Source organism: Symphalangus syndactylus, chromosome X, assembly GCF_028878055.3.
Source record: "Symphalangus syndactylus isolate Jambi chromosome X, NHGRI_mSymSyn1-v2.1_pri, whole genome shotgun sequence".
Classification (NCBI taxonomy): Eukaryota; Metazoa; Chordata; class Mammalia; order Primates; family Hylobatidae; genus Symphalangus; species Symphalangus syndactylus.
Genome location: NC_072447.2, coordinates 132766360 through 132781384, shown reverse-complemented (window position 1 = coordinate 132781384; position 15025 = coordinate 132766360). Strand labels below are relative to the sequence as shown.

At 45.3% G+C, this 15025-nt stretch overlaps 1 long non-coding RNA gene across 2 annotated transcripts in view; it reads left to right on the top strand.

Moving 5' to 3' along the window:
• Positions 1 to 13783, top strand: part of LOC134735999 (uncharacterized) — a 56817-nt gene extending 43034 nt beyond the window's left edge. Inside the window, exons 3-6 of one of the 2 annotated variants that reach the window (XR_010119614.1) lie at positions 6180 to 6278; positions 9660 to 10036; positions 11363 to 11502; positions 11978 to 13783. This is a non-coding gene — a long non-coding RNA (uncharacterized lncRNA). The remainder of the gene's footprint in view (positions 1 to 6179; positions 6279 to 9659; positions 10037 to 11362; positions 11503 to 11977) is intronic. The other variant, XR_010119615.1, reaches the window with a different exon arrangement.
• Positions 13784 to 15025: the final 1242 nt, after the last annotated feature.

Here is a 15025-nt window from a genome sequence, read left to right as displayed (position 1 = left end):
TTTAAGGTTTTACCAATTTTATGGGTGAAAATTGGTCTCCTGCTGCTTTGTGTATACCTGCTGGCTGGTAAAGGTTGACTATGCTTCCTTATGTTTTATTTGCCTTTTATTTTTTTCTTCATCTTTGAGTACCCGTTCCTTTCATTAGCCCATGTTCTCATTGGGTTGTTTGTTTTTTTCCTATCAACTTAAAAATGAGATCTTTATATATTTTTTGCATTCTTCCTTTATCTATTTGACAAATATGTATATACCTCAAGTATTTTCTCCCTTTTAACTTTGTTTTTAATTTTAGAGACTGAAATTTTTTTGTGTAGCCAAAAACCTATCAAGATACTCTTATAATTTCTAGGACTTGTGACTTACTTAACAAGGAAATACTGTCCTATATATTCTCACAGTTTCATATAATTTTTTTGTGAGTGCACTTGTGTTTAGCTCATTAATCTATCTGGGAATTGTATTTGGATATGACAAGAGGTACAGATTCAAGAATATTGCGCCCTAACCCCCACACCCCCAATTTGACAACTAATTGTCCCGACACCATTTATTGACAAGTATATCTTTTCTTCATTGATTTTCAATGCCTTATGTAGTGTATATTATAGTCTCACATGTACGTGGGGTTGTACTAGACTCTTTTGTTCCATTGATCTATGTCGCGGTGCCAACATTACATTGCTTTAATTACTATAGCTTGTGTTGTGCTTTGATAGCTGGCAGTGGAAGACTCCCTGCCCATTTTTTAAACACTTCCCTGTCATATTGCATATTTCCTTCTCTAGATTATCTCAGGATCAGCACATCAAGTCCTATAAAAATTCCTGTTATGATTCAAATTGATATTGCGTTAGATGTTTGGATTAATCTGGGGAAAATGTCTGAGTTTTTTAAAATAACCTGTAATATACCTTGTCTTTTCATTGATTCAGGTATTGTATGCCCTTCTGTAAAGTTGTCTATGCCTATCCTCGCCCACAGTGGTCTGATTTGAGCCCCGACCACTCCACTAAAGGAGCTCTTGCTAGAGTCATTAATGACCTTTGTGGTGTTCGCTACTGAGAGGTGGCAGGTTGTGGGAATGTCTTTGTCCACTCCCCTTGAAACTGGGCAGGGTTTTATGAGTATTTTGCCCAATGGCAGACGGTGAAAGTGAACTTTCCATTTATTTAGGTCTTCTTTAATTTCTATATGCAATGTTTTGTAGTTTTCTGTATACAAGTCTTTCACTTCCTGGGTTAAATTTATTGATAGATATTTTATTCTTTTACATACTACTGTAAATGGAATTATTTTCTTCATTTCCTTTTGGATTTTTCATTGCTGATGTACAGAAACATGGTATATTAGTCAGTTTGGGCTGCTGTTACACATTGCCATAGATGGGGTGGCTTGAACAATGAACATTTATGTTTCACAGTTCTGGAGGCTGAGGAGTCCAAGATCAAGGTGCTGGCAGATCAGGTGTCTGGTGAGAACACTCTTCCTGGTTTGCAGATGGCCATCTTCTTGTTATGCCCTGATATGACAGGTGGAGAGAGAGGGAGGGAGGGGGTAGAGAGAGAGGGAGGGAGGGGGTAGAGAGAGAGGGGGCTCTCGGGTCTCTTCTTATAAGTGCACAAATCCCACCAGGTGGGCTCGACCCTCATGACCTCTAATCACCTCCCAAACTTCCCCATCTTCAAATACCATCACACTGGGGATTAGGGTTTCAACAAATGAATCTGGAGGCACATGAGCATTCTGTCTGTAGCACATGGGACCCTTTCTCTTGGTCTTCAGTTGCCATACAATCAGGTCTACTCCCCGGAGACCTCCAGGCTGTGAGGAAGCTCAGAGTAGCCCCTGCAGAGAGGTGGCATGGAGAGGCCCTGAGACCACAGGAAGAGAGAGACAGAAGGCCAGCCAGCTCCCAGGCCAACCCCCAGCTCCCCACCCAGCCCCCAGCTCCCTGCCACCCAATGTTCTAGCTTCCAGCCCCTCTCTGGCTGCAACAATAGGTGAGACCCTGAGCCAGATTCCTTGCCCACCCCAAATTTCTAACCCACAGAAACCATAAGAGATGATAGGATAATACCATGATTTTTGTTGCTTTCAGCCACTAAGGTTTTTTGTTTGTTTGTTTTTTGTTTTGTTTTTTTACATGGCGATAGATAACCGAACAGCCTTCTACTTCCCAAATCTAAAGGGCCATTTTAAGGGTAATGACTTCTCTGTGGTAGTCGACTTAGCAGAACTGTTCCCTCATTGAACCTCTCCTTTTCTTTGACTTCCTTGACAATTGTTCCTGGTTCTCCTCCTACATCTGTGGCTACTTTTTCTTAGTCTTTTTCCTACACTTCTTTTATTCTCCCTTCCCCTTAAATATTGATGTCCTGGCCTCAGCCCTCTTCTCTTCTGATGAATTACACTCCACTCTCACTCATCTCCAAGTCGGTGCTGGCCTAGGTCTCTTTCCTGAGCTCTAGACTCATAAAACCAATTGCTGGCTGGGTGTGGTGGCTCATGCCTGTAATCCTAGCATTTTGGGAGGCCGAGGCAGGCGGATCACGAGGTCAGGAGATCGAGACCATCCTGGCCAACATGGTGAAACTCCGTCTCTACTAAAATGCAAAAAATTAGCTGGGCATGGTGGTGTGTGCCTGTAGTCCCAGCTACTCGGGAGGCTGAGGCAGGAGAATTGCTTGAACCTGGGAGGCAGAGATTGCAGTGAGCCGAGATCGCGCCACTGCACTCCAGACTGGCAACAGAGTGAGATTCCAAAAAAAAAAAAAAAATTGCCTACTGACCTTCCCTACCTGGATGTCTCTTTCTCCATATGTGCAAAATGGATCTCTTCATTTCCCCCATGCCCCAACATGTCCCTGTCCACCCAGTTGCCCAAGCCAGAATTCTGAGGGTCATCGCAGACCTCTCCCTCCCCCTTGCCTTGACACCATGTCTTGTCAAGTCTACCTCCTACATGTATCTAAAGATCATCACTTCCTCTGCTTTCTGCCCTGGACTATTGCCATAGATCCTAAATGATTAGTCTGCTTTCACTCTCTTCCCCTCCAAGCTACCCTCCACACTATGGCCAGTGGTTAAGAACACCAGCTTTGGGGCTAGGTAGATCTGTTTTTGTGTCCTATCTCTGCCATTCATTGGCTCTGTGACCTTGGGCAAGACATACACTTTTCTGAGTCTCAGTTTCTTCATCTTTAAAATGGAAGTAATAATAATAATTTTACCTACTTGGAAGGTTGATGCCAGGATTCAATAAGAATGCATACTCAGCATTTTGCACAGTGCCTGGCACACAGCAAATGCATAATAAATGATTACAGAATGTTTGTGAAGGGGGCTTAGATGAGAGTATGGATGGCTCTAGCAGCTTCCTTTCTTTGCTGAAAATAACAATTCTGAACTCATGGACTACACCAGATGTGGCTTGGCTGTCGAGTCTGAATAGGAAAGACTGTGCATTTGTCCAGATTAATGGAGAGCACGGATATTGCCGAGGGCATCTGAGTTGTATTCCTGAGGTCACAGTGGCAGCTAGGGCCTGGAAAAACTGACAGGTCCTTGGAAGCTGACATAACTGGCCCAACTGGAGCCAGCTCATCTGGAACCAGACAGCAGAGGGCAGCAGAGGTTGGTGTGATTGCAGTTCCCTGGGTTGGAGTCGAGGTTGGGGGAAGAGAAACCTAAAGGAAAAACTTGGGTTCTAAATGGGGGTTTGGCTAGGGGAGCTGTCCAGAGGATAGCAGTGCTCTTGAGCATCCTTTCCCTTAGGGCCTGGGATGAAGATGGTTAAGGAAGTAAGGCTTCTTGGGAGGAAAAGAGGGGGCTAAGATTTAGAAGTGGGAGCTGAGTGAGTGAGTTGGAACTTTTACAAAGTATACTAAGAAAAATGAATCTATCCTATTCTGGTCTAATTGGGCTTTTGCTCATTTCTAGGAATCCCAATGGTCCTTCTATGGGCAGAGTTATCGACTGGGGACCCCAGAGGGTGGAGATGCTTTTATGTGTGATAGATGATGAGTCTGTAGTACAGGTAGGGGCCACATCCCTAAGGTATGAATAAAAGAAGCTTCAGGCTCATGAGGAAACCAAGGCCCAGAGAGGGGAAGTGACTTGCCTAAGGTCATATAGTTAGGATTAAGAGTGAAAGCCAATATTTACTGAAACCTTCTAGCTATTGCTGAACACATTCCATGCATTACCTCACTTAATCTTCACAATAACCTCATGAAGCAGGATCAGGTGTTGTATCATCACATTTTACAGAGGAGGAAACTGAAGCTCAGAAACGCTAGGCCATTTGTCCAAGGCCAAACAGCCAGTCAGTGTTGCACCAGGATGCAAATCCAGGCAGCACAATTCCAGGGCCTGTGAGCGTAACTATCACACTCTGCTACTTGCCTAGGTCAAAGGTTAGGTTTCTGGACCCCCAAATCAAGGCTCTTACCAGTATAGACAATTACTCTATGTTGTCTTGGATGGGAACCCAGTTTCAGTACGTCAAGTCCTGGTCTCAAATTAAGTACACTAGAAAGGCAGTTTGCTACTTTAAATGGAGCCTCAGTTAATCCTTTTGTGAGGTAAATACTGCCATTTTTCTTCTCCTATGTATAATTTACCTGCATTGTGATGTTTCTACACTGTGTGAACTGTCCAGGGGACATATGGTTGGCATGCTTCCTATAGAGCATCACTGCTGATACAGGTTCTGCTCTAAAGGGCTTCTTTCCCAGTCAGCTCTGGATTTCTCCTGGGCTGCCTTCCTACACCACATTGTTACTGTAGTCCAGGGACGGTGAAAGAAAGTCAGTTAAAGTGATGTTTTCTTTAAAAAAATTCTCTATTTTGTTTTCCTTGTACTATTGCTTGTTGTTGAGCAAGCAACCATTCTTATTCAGTGTCTGTCTTCATAGAGGCATTCATTCATTTATTCATTCATTCACAAAACACTTGCTGGGCGCCTATGTGACAAGCAGTTTGCTAGGTCCTAGGGGTACAGTGATGAACCAGGAGAGCATGGTCCCTGTCCTCATGGAATTTTGAGTCTAGAAAGGAAGTCAAATCATCCCTCTCAGGTGCCTCCAACTGAAATTGGGAACCGCCCATCTTCTCCGTCACTGTTGCCTTAGCTTGAGCTCTTATCATGTCCCTTCCTTGGATCACTGCAGCTGGTCTGCCAGTCTGTTTCTCCCAACCCCCACCACAGCCTGCACACAGCAGACAGCAGCAGACAGACTCCACCTTTGAAAACATCCCTTCAAACATGTCACATCCTTCCCCTGCTCAACCTGCTCAAAATCCTTCAATGACTCCCCATTTCCTGTCAAATGACATCCACATTCCTTCACCATCTGGCCCGATTCAAGCAAGTTCATGAGCCCATCCTGCCCTATCCTCTTCTCTATAACCTCATTTCCTACCTGGCCATCTGCTTTAGTAGGTTTTCTTACTGTCCCCATACATTTCCAGCTCATTCTTCACCTTTAGTTCCATCTCCTCATATCCTACCTATCCTACAGAAGCTATGACTGGGGTACCACCTTCTGTAGGAAGCCTCCCCAAGGACTCTCTCCTTCCTCTGCTCTCTCTTCCCTGTGATCCTGGGCCCAAGGCCTGAGCTGGTGCGAGGATTAAATGACATGCCATTATGGGCAAATGCTTTGTATTGCATCATGGGAGACTTCATATCCATTCTCATAACTACCATTTATTAAGCACATGTCCTCTGCTAGACAGTGGAGCTCAGTGGCTTAAAGAAACCATTTCGTTGAGTCCTCATAACAGCCTATGAAATAGACAATATTGATTAGGTCCATCATTCAGATGAGGAAATTGGCTCAGGGAAGTTGTGTATCTAGCCCAAGATCACACTTACAGATAGGTCCATCTGGGGATCCTGTGCTCCTTCCAAAGGTGGTCCACTGGACTGAGCTGGTTTGAATCCCAACCGTGCCTCTTTTTAGAAACCTGTAGTGCAACTTTATATGACTTTTCAGGTCTTTAACTCTTGATTTAAAACTTTCTATTAATATTTTCCTTGGTCCTAATTCTCTGTTTTTATTTGGCATTATTTTTTCATTGTCATTAACCACCTCAAAGTCTTTGGGAAACAAGGTGGGGTAATTAAATTAAATGCATGAAAATAAAATTGTTTCTCTTGTCTCCACTCATAGTGCCCAAGAAAGAAGTGGGAACCATTGCTAGGCGAGCATCATCTAACCTTGTGCTCTGCAAGGCCTTGAGGAAAAGACAATCCACATCAGAAGCCAAAGGTCAGTTCTTTCTGCGAAATAAGAGTCCATGCCAGGTTCCCTATCAACATGCCTGACTGTGGCATGGACTCTATTTCCTTCCATAGTTTTATTTTTATTTTTAAGGAGCCATCAGGTGGTAATGGATGATTCATGCTTTACTTACTCTTCTTGTTTATTTCCCTTCCTCGACCTTCAGATTTTTTTCCCCTTAATGTTTGTTCCGGGTTTTGACAAAGCACCGAGGTACTTGACTTGCATTGGTAACTTTTTTTTCTAATGTCTTCTTAGGAAAAAAACATGAAAGGAAGTGACAGTATTCCAAAACCATCTCTTATTTTATCAGTGGATGGATTGCACCTGCTGCTCTCCACTTGTTTCCTTTCACAGTAAAACCTCATTAGAAGACACTCCATGAGTACCAAATGGGGATAGCTTGGGCCCTATCTGTCTTGACTTTGTCCACTCTCAACAAAGTCATAAATGAATTGAATAAATGGACTCTGTGCACTGAGTTTCTATACTTCAAGGCAGCAAACTTTATCATTTCCTTGGCAGGACCGTTTGCATACAAATGATTGATGCTGGGGATTCTTTTCATTTCATTAAGGCAAGTCTCCTAAGACCTCGATTAGGCTACAACTTATTAGCTTACTTGGAGCTACTGTGAATTATTCAAAGCAATAAAGCTTCATTTCTTTACAAGTAAACTACAATACAGATGGTTCACTAATTTGAAAGGCTACCTCCAATTAGTTTGAGTAAGTGAGGTTGGACTGCATTCAATGGCAATTTATTGATTTCTTTCATCATACAAATCACTCTCCCTAGGCAAGAATTCTTTTTAATAGCCCCAGTACTCCGTGAAGACTGGAACAGTGGCATCTCCCTCAGAGACAAAGGTGTGGTGCCCACTCACCTGTTTCTGCGTTGGAATCTTACTAGTAGAGGTCACTTGCACTGATACATCCACATGCTTAAAATCTTGTTCTTAGTGGCTAAAATTCAGGGTCAATATATGGCTGGGATGGAGGATTGGTTCTGTGTGATGCTGGCCAAGTTGCTTTACCTCTCCAGGTTGGAGTTTCTTCACTCTGCAATTATATACTCAGTCTGTGAAAGAGATTGAGGGCAGCCCGTTACCAAGGTTTAGGCTTAATCTCTGAACAGGTTTAGGGAACATTCTAGAGTGGGGTTAGTGCTCAGTCAGTGGCCAGGGTTAGAGCTTGCTTTGTGGATGAAGAGCTAAGTGAAGGGGACTTTATTTTCTAATCCTAACTGCCTGCTTATAGGTAGCGCTATGCTCTACCCCACTGAGCTGAGGACATAAGACACCAGTAGCAACGAGGCAAGACTGGAATTATAGGACAGGGACACTTAGGAAGATAGGGAAAGATACTGGAAAATTTATATTCCCTGTCTAGTACCTCAACATTTTCTGTAAAGACGGCAAGAGGGAGAGGCCCACTCGCAGTCACTGACATTGCAAGGAATCATCAGATTCCAAATAATTATTTGAAATTGGTGCATTTCCTTGCTGTGAATTTCTTTCTCAGGTACTCTGGCCATGGGGTGCTCATGGGATCTGTTCCAGTCAAGTTATCTATTCTCTATGTCTCCTGTGGGTGTGGAAGAAAGGAGATGGGCTGGGCCATCTTGGCCATGTTTGAGTTAACAAATGACAATAGAATTCCTGCTTAGAATGCTAGGGAAATAGGTTTCTCTGACCTCCTGGGAGGAATTGTAATCACCAAGTTTTCAAAAGGCTAGGGAATCTGTAACTGAAGGCTGCTTTTCATTTGAGACAGGAAGAGACAGACACGGAGGGTGAGACTGATAAGTGAAAGGGCGTGAAGCACCATTTCCCCCTTCAGGATGCTGGGGCTGGGCTGGAGAAGATGCAACAGGAGGTGCTGGTGGTGATGGGGAATCCACTGTGCCTGACCTACATGCTCACAACCACCCTATGGGCTCATTACCATATTATTCCCACTTTACAGATTAGGAAACTGGGGTACAGAAAGAAACAGAGGTCACCCTGCTAGTGAGTGCAGTGCTGTAATTTGAACTCCAGAACCTCTGAGAATTATGGTTATTGGAAATATCAAGTCAATTTGGAATAGCAGGAAGACAAGGAGAAGAGGTGGAGGGGGTTATGGTATCATGGTACCTCAAGTGCCTGGAGGTGGCCTCAGTGCCAAGAGGTAGCACAGTATAGTGGTTAAGAGCATACACTAGGAACCCAACAGTCTAAGCTGACAGACTTGGTTCAAATCCTAGATCTCCCACTTTCTGGCTGTGTGACCTCAGGCAAGTTACTTGACCTCTCTGTGCCTCGGCTTCCTCATCTGCGAAATAGAGACAGGGATAATAATAGTACCTACTTCATGGGATTGTTATGAGGATTGAATGAATCAATGAGGGAGAGTGTTTAGACAACACCTGACACCTAGCAAAAGCTACCTGGCTGTTTAACATCTAGTGTAGTAATGAATGGCCCACATGCTGGGTCTGTGGTTGGCTGGGGGCTCTTTGAGCCTCAGCTTCTCCCTACAACCTACTTTAGAGTCGATGTGAGACATAAATGAGGCAAGGTACATGGAGAAGAACACACGATGAGCTGTTTAGCATTACTACATCAGCCCCTTATAACCCAAAGGTAGAGTCCACATTCGTGTAGCATCTGTGAGTTCAAATGTTGCATTAAACGAGTGGGTCAGTGGCAAGGTATGAAGATAACCTTTTGATCTGCAAGGAATTCTGTTTTCTTTCAAAAATTTTTAAGAGACAGAGTCTTGCTCTGTTGTCCAGGCTGGAGTGTTGGGCTCAAGCCATCCTCTCACCTCAGCCTGCCGAGTAGATGAGACTACAGGCACACGCCACCACACCTGGCCAGTTTAAAATTTTTTTGTAATAATGGGGTCTTGCTATGTTGCTCAGGCTGGTCTTGAACTCCTGGTCTCAAGTGATCCTCCCACTTCAACTTCCCAAAGTGCTGGGATTATAGATGTGAGCCACTGCGCCTGGCTGGAATTCTGTGTTCAATCTAAGTGACTTTAGATCCTGCTGACACAAAGTGAAGAGGGAAAGAGCCATGGCCTCAGATACCATTGGGCCCAGATCCACAGCCTCAAGAATCCACACCCTTGGTAGAGTCAATGGGTGAGAACTCAGTCTCCAGAGCCAGACCTATCTAGGTTCAAATCCCAGCTCTATCACATATTGTGCGACCTTGGGCAAGTCACTTTGCCTCTCTCAGCCTCAGTTCCCTCATCTGGAAAATGGGGGTAATATTTGTGCCTTCCTCACAGTGGGTGTTGTAAGGATTAACTCCATGGACACATGCGGAGAGCTAAGAGCAGCGCCAGGCACGTAGTATAATATTTGTTGATTTATTTCCAGAGAAACCAGGGATATGAGTGAGAAATGAAGGAAGGCTGTGGCGCCCCTCTCCACCCTCTCCCTTTCCCCACCGGCTGGAAGATGCTCCTGTCCAAATGGGAAATTGAATCCAAAATAGCACAATAAAGGAAAGGAAGCGCTCCAGGAGCAGATGGGCTCCCACTCACCGTCCTGAGGAATGTGCTGACTATTCAGGAACAGGCCTTTGGCAGTCACTTAACACAATCACGAAGCAAAGGGAAATGATCAAGTCTGTCACCAGGGTCAGTGCCAATTTGTTTAAGAACGTGGTGAGGCTGAAAAGGAGGATGTGGGGAATGGGAGGCCCCGAACATTCCTGGAGCCAGTTTGCAAAACCTCCCGGGCAGCAATCCCAGGTACGTGTGGCTGGAGACCTGCCCTTCCCATGTACCCTCCAAAGTTCCCCAGTGAGCAGCCTTGGCCATGATGGGGGTGCTGGTGGCTCACATGGGCTGGGTCAAGTTGGGGGTCACATGCTTCCTTTATTCTATTCTGCAAACTTGTACTGAGTGTCCACTCTGTACCAGACACTGGGCTAGGAGCCGTGGGGTATGTGGGGGAGAATGATACAGGTAAGGTCCTTGCCCTGGAAGAACTCCTAGAGGATCGAAGCTGTGTCCCCTTCACATGGGGAAAACATCTAAGAAATGCTGAGGGGTCAGGGACTGAACAACTACCCCTTCCCAGGGGGTTTACCTGGAAAAAAAGAGAATATCTGGAAAGGATAATGTTTAACATGGAGTAACTTCTAATGATGGAATTAGTGGGGGTGGTATTTCCTGGTGGGTGGAGGGGCCATGGCAGACTGTAAACTTATTAAAAGAAAAGCTTCTGCTTCTGTGAATCCCTTGACCAGTAGCTAGCATGATTGTACACCTAAACAGACTTCTAGGCAGAGCATTTAGAAAGGATCCTACCAGCTTTGACTGAGTGCCTACTATGTGCCAGGGACAATACCAGGTGTTCTCATATGCTTTAATATCACAGAAAATCTATCTGAGGTGGATTAATGTAAATATTGAATGACTGGACATGAATCACAGGAAGGCCCTTGGGTAGAATGTAACCTAGTAGTTCTCAAAGTGTGGTCCCTGGACCAGCAACATCAGCATCACCTGGGTGCTTGTTAGAAATGCAAATTCTCAGTTCCATCCCGTATACACAGTCAGAAACTCTAGGGGTGGGCCCAGCAATCTATTCTTACAAACCCTCCAGGTGATGCTGGTGCACACTCAAGTTGGAAGCCCACAGCTCTAACCCAGTGGTCTTTAAAAGGGGCTCTGGGCTACCATGGAGGTTCTAGGGGAACCTCTGGGGAGGGGAATGGGCTGAGAGCAGCTCTATTTTCATCTGCCACCTTACATGTTGAGCTGCCCTGTTAGATTTTGTTTAAAGAAAGTGTTCCAAACTGCAAAAGTTTGAAAACCATGATTCTGGTCGAACCAACTGCCTTCCCCACTTGACGCATCCTGCTTCATCATTTGTGCAGATGGAGAACACTGTAGCCCAGGGAGAGGAGGGCTCTGGCAGGCGGGGATGGGACTAGCACTCCGGCCTCCTAACTTCCAGCCCAGGGCTCTTCGTGGCATCTCAGGCTGCCCCCTCATGAGAGAGGAAACAGGAAGGCAAGACTTTGAGCTCTCATTGAGTAAGATCCTGGGGCTGTCTGCTTTTCTTTCTAGTTAGGCCCAGAAAGGCCAGAGGCTTCTGGGGTTCTTGGAGGAAGCCTTTCCGGTTCCTCTCTCCTGTGGCCCAGGGCTTGTAGCCCCAGATCAACCTCCCAGCCAGCCTGGACTCTCCTCCTGACCACATTCATCTCAAGGTAGAATATCATGGGAAGTCTGTCTGCACGTCCAGACTCATCCCCCATTCCTCGGCCAGGCCTCTCCGGCCCACCTGATGCCTGAGGCTCTGAGTATGTGCATTTCCCTGGCCTCTATTTCCTGCCCACCCCCAATGCAGACAACGCTCTGTCATTGCCCTCATACTATGAAGGGGGGTGGGTCACTGTGAGCCTCTCCTGGGGGGGTCATTGCTTACTGTACTATATGTCTCTCCCTTCCCAGCCTCCAGCACTGCCAGGCCTATTGCCCCAGTGTGCAGCTCACAGGGTTGGCAAGCAAGCAGCAGAGATATCAGTGGGGTTGGGGTCTGCCCTACCTGCTGCTGGTTCTGTCCAAGGCTCAAAGATCCAGCTGAGGACTTCCCCACTGCTGCCTGGGCCCTTTCTGATATCAGGCGTTGCCTTTGACTTCATACTGAAGCCTCTGCCAATCTCAATGGCTGTCTTCCCCCAGGACAAGAGCACCGGCTGCAGCCGTCTCCACAATAAAGGGGAGAATGCAACAGCTCCTCCGGGTGCCAATTGAGGACACTGCCGATGCTGGGGCTGCAGTCTCAAGCTGCTGAGCCTACGTGAACAAAGTCAAGGCAACTGCGGCATGGTGTGTGAGTCAGCTGCTTGGCTCTTCTGTGTGTGTGTGCGTGTGTGTGTGTGTGTGTGTGTGTGTGTGGTGAGGGAGGTGGATTCTGGATGAGTGAGAGACTAAAACGAAATTGGAAACACGACCGCTAAAAGACTAACATTTTCAGGCCAAGTCAGCTCATCCGCCCTGCAAAAGAGCATTTGAAACCCTAGCCAGGCCCGCTCCTGTCCGACTTATTAGCCCCTGTGGACTGGCTTATAGCAGGGATTTTACAACTGATAGAAGCCGGCAGTGTAGGGAAAATAGCAAAAGGGCTCTGGAGCCAGAGAGATGAACATTGAAATCTGGGCAAGGGACTCACCTCCTTGAACCTTGGTAAAAGAATTCGGTAACTTAGGTTGAACCATATGAAAATGCTATTTTGTGGGTCAAAAAAGATTGAATATTGACAATTTCTTATGGTTCAACCCAATAGCCCCTTCCTCCCAGAGTTTTTGTGCAGATTAAATGAGCTAATATACAAGAGTGTTTATACCAGCATGAGACACATGATAAATGCCCAATACAGGATAATCATGATGATGGTGATGATAATGGGTATTTAACACCTAATTTTGGCCACAGAATGAGCCCTGACCCTGGCCATCTCATAAATACAAGTCCTGGATAGGCTGAAATACCTCAGGGACATAATCTACAGGGTTAAAATATTTCCCTGACCAAATAACACCCCCCAACCTAGGCTGTCCCAGCTCTTAAAATTTTTTGCTTATAGGTCACTCTGTGGTGAAACCACTCTTCAATGAAGGCTCCCACTAAAGAGTCCCCAAAGGGGAAGAGATTCATTCACTGATTCATTCGTTAATTGAACAGCTTGTATCAAGAGCCTATTATGTTGCCAGGCACTGTGCTAGGTGCTGGATTGAAGAAGGTATGGTCCCTGCCCTGGAGGAATTTGCAATTAGATATGAGGGAAGCCCCCAGACAGGTACCAACAGTCCACTTTTGACAAGTGTCATAGCCGTAAAAAGTATGTCCCAAGATTTGTGGGGTCACTGAAGAGGGATCATCCTCTCTCTGAGGCAGGAGAATAGATTCTGGAGGCAGGGAACCTAAGGCCGTTTCACGCTAAGTTCCTAGAACTAAATTGAAAGGAGAACCCTAACTTTCCATGCCTAAGTAACAAAAGGACCAGAGGCTACTCCCTTTGCAAGCTCCCACCTTTTCTGCGTGGCTGATGGGAAGTTGAAAGTACCTATGATTGGTTGTTAGACATTTGCATAGGAGTGTAACTTTGAAACTTCACTTCAGCCTCTATAGGCTGTCCACAACCAATCAGACTGATTGCAGGTCAAGTCTTCGTTTGCATAGAAGTGCAACATTGTAACTTCACTTGAGCCTCTGATTGGTTGCTGTCTACAACCAATCAGATCTTTGCATAAAAGTGTGACCTTTGTAACTTCACTTCAGCCTCTGATTGGTTGCAATAAGACTGGTTGCAGACCACCACTTCATTTACATGGGGTGAACACCACGTGGCCAATGGGAAACCTCTAGGGGATATTTGGACCCGAGAAGATTCTGTATCTGGGCCCTTGAATGGCTGCTCAGGCCCGTTCCCATGCTGTGGAGTGTACTTTCGTTTTCAATAAATCTCTGCTTTTGTTTCATTCTTTCCTGCTTTGTTTGTTTGTTTTGTCCAATTCTTTGTTCAAAACACCGAGAACATGGACACCCTCCACCGATAACACCTCCATCCATCTTAACGCTGTTAGGTGGTCAGAGATGGCTACACAGAAAAAGTGACATTTCAGATGGATTTTGAACGATGTGTAGGAATTTCTTGCAGGGAGAAGGTGTGAGTTCAAGCAGGGGAAACCTAATATGTAGAGGCACGGGATTGCAAAGGGGTGTGAGCACTTTTAGGGACTGGTTCTAAGTTCAGCGTGTCTGGAGCACGCGTCAAGAAAAGGATAATCAGGAACTGAGGATGAGGAGGCACATCAGGGTTGGGCTGGAAAGTGCACCCTGGATGTAATTTTCTAGGCAACTGAGAACTAACAGATGAAAATTTCCCAGTGTCCAGACAGAAGACTTTCTGATTTTGTCTGGAATGGGGCCTGGGAATCTGAGATACACAGTCTTCTTTTGCCTGCCTTCCTTCCTTCCTTCCTTCCTTCCTTCCTTCCTTCCTTCCTTTTTCTTTTCTTTTCTTTTCTTTTCTTTCTTTCTTTCTTTTCTTCCCTTTCTTTCTTCTCTCTTTCTTCTTTCTCTTTCTTTCCTTCTTTTTCTCTCTTTCTTCTTTTTCTTTCCTTCTTTTTCTCTTTCTTTTCTTTCTTTTTTTTCTTCTTTCTTTTTCTCTTTCTTTTCTTTCTTTTTTTCTTCTTTCTTTTTCTCTTTTTCTTTCTTTCTTTTCTTTCTCTCTCTTTCTTTCTTTCTCTCTTTCCTTTCCTTTCATTTTCCTCCCTCCCTCCCCGCCCCACTCTCTCTCTCTTCCTTCCTTCCTTTCTTTCTTTCTTCCAAGATGGGGTCTCTCTATGTTGCCCAGGCTGGAGTGAAGTGGCCGTTCACAGGTGTGATCACAGCTCACTATGGCCTTGAACTCCTGGGCTCAAGTGATTCTCCTGCCTCAGCCTCCTGAGTAGCTGAGACTACTCTTTCTTTCTTGGTAGTAAGGGTTTTCTTTCTTGGTAGTAAGTATTCTCTATTGAGGTATAATTTATATGCAATAACATGCACTCATTGTAAGTGTACAGTTCAATGATACATTGTACAGTTCATTTGATAAATGTCTGCACCCATGTAAACCAGTACTACCTTAGACCTGGGCAGATGGGGCTTCTGTCCCATGCCCTGCATTTCAGGAGGAACCCACTGCACTTTGCAGCACTTTCCTTAAAATTTCGGTTTCCTCCCAGT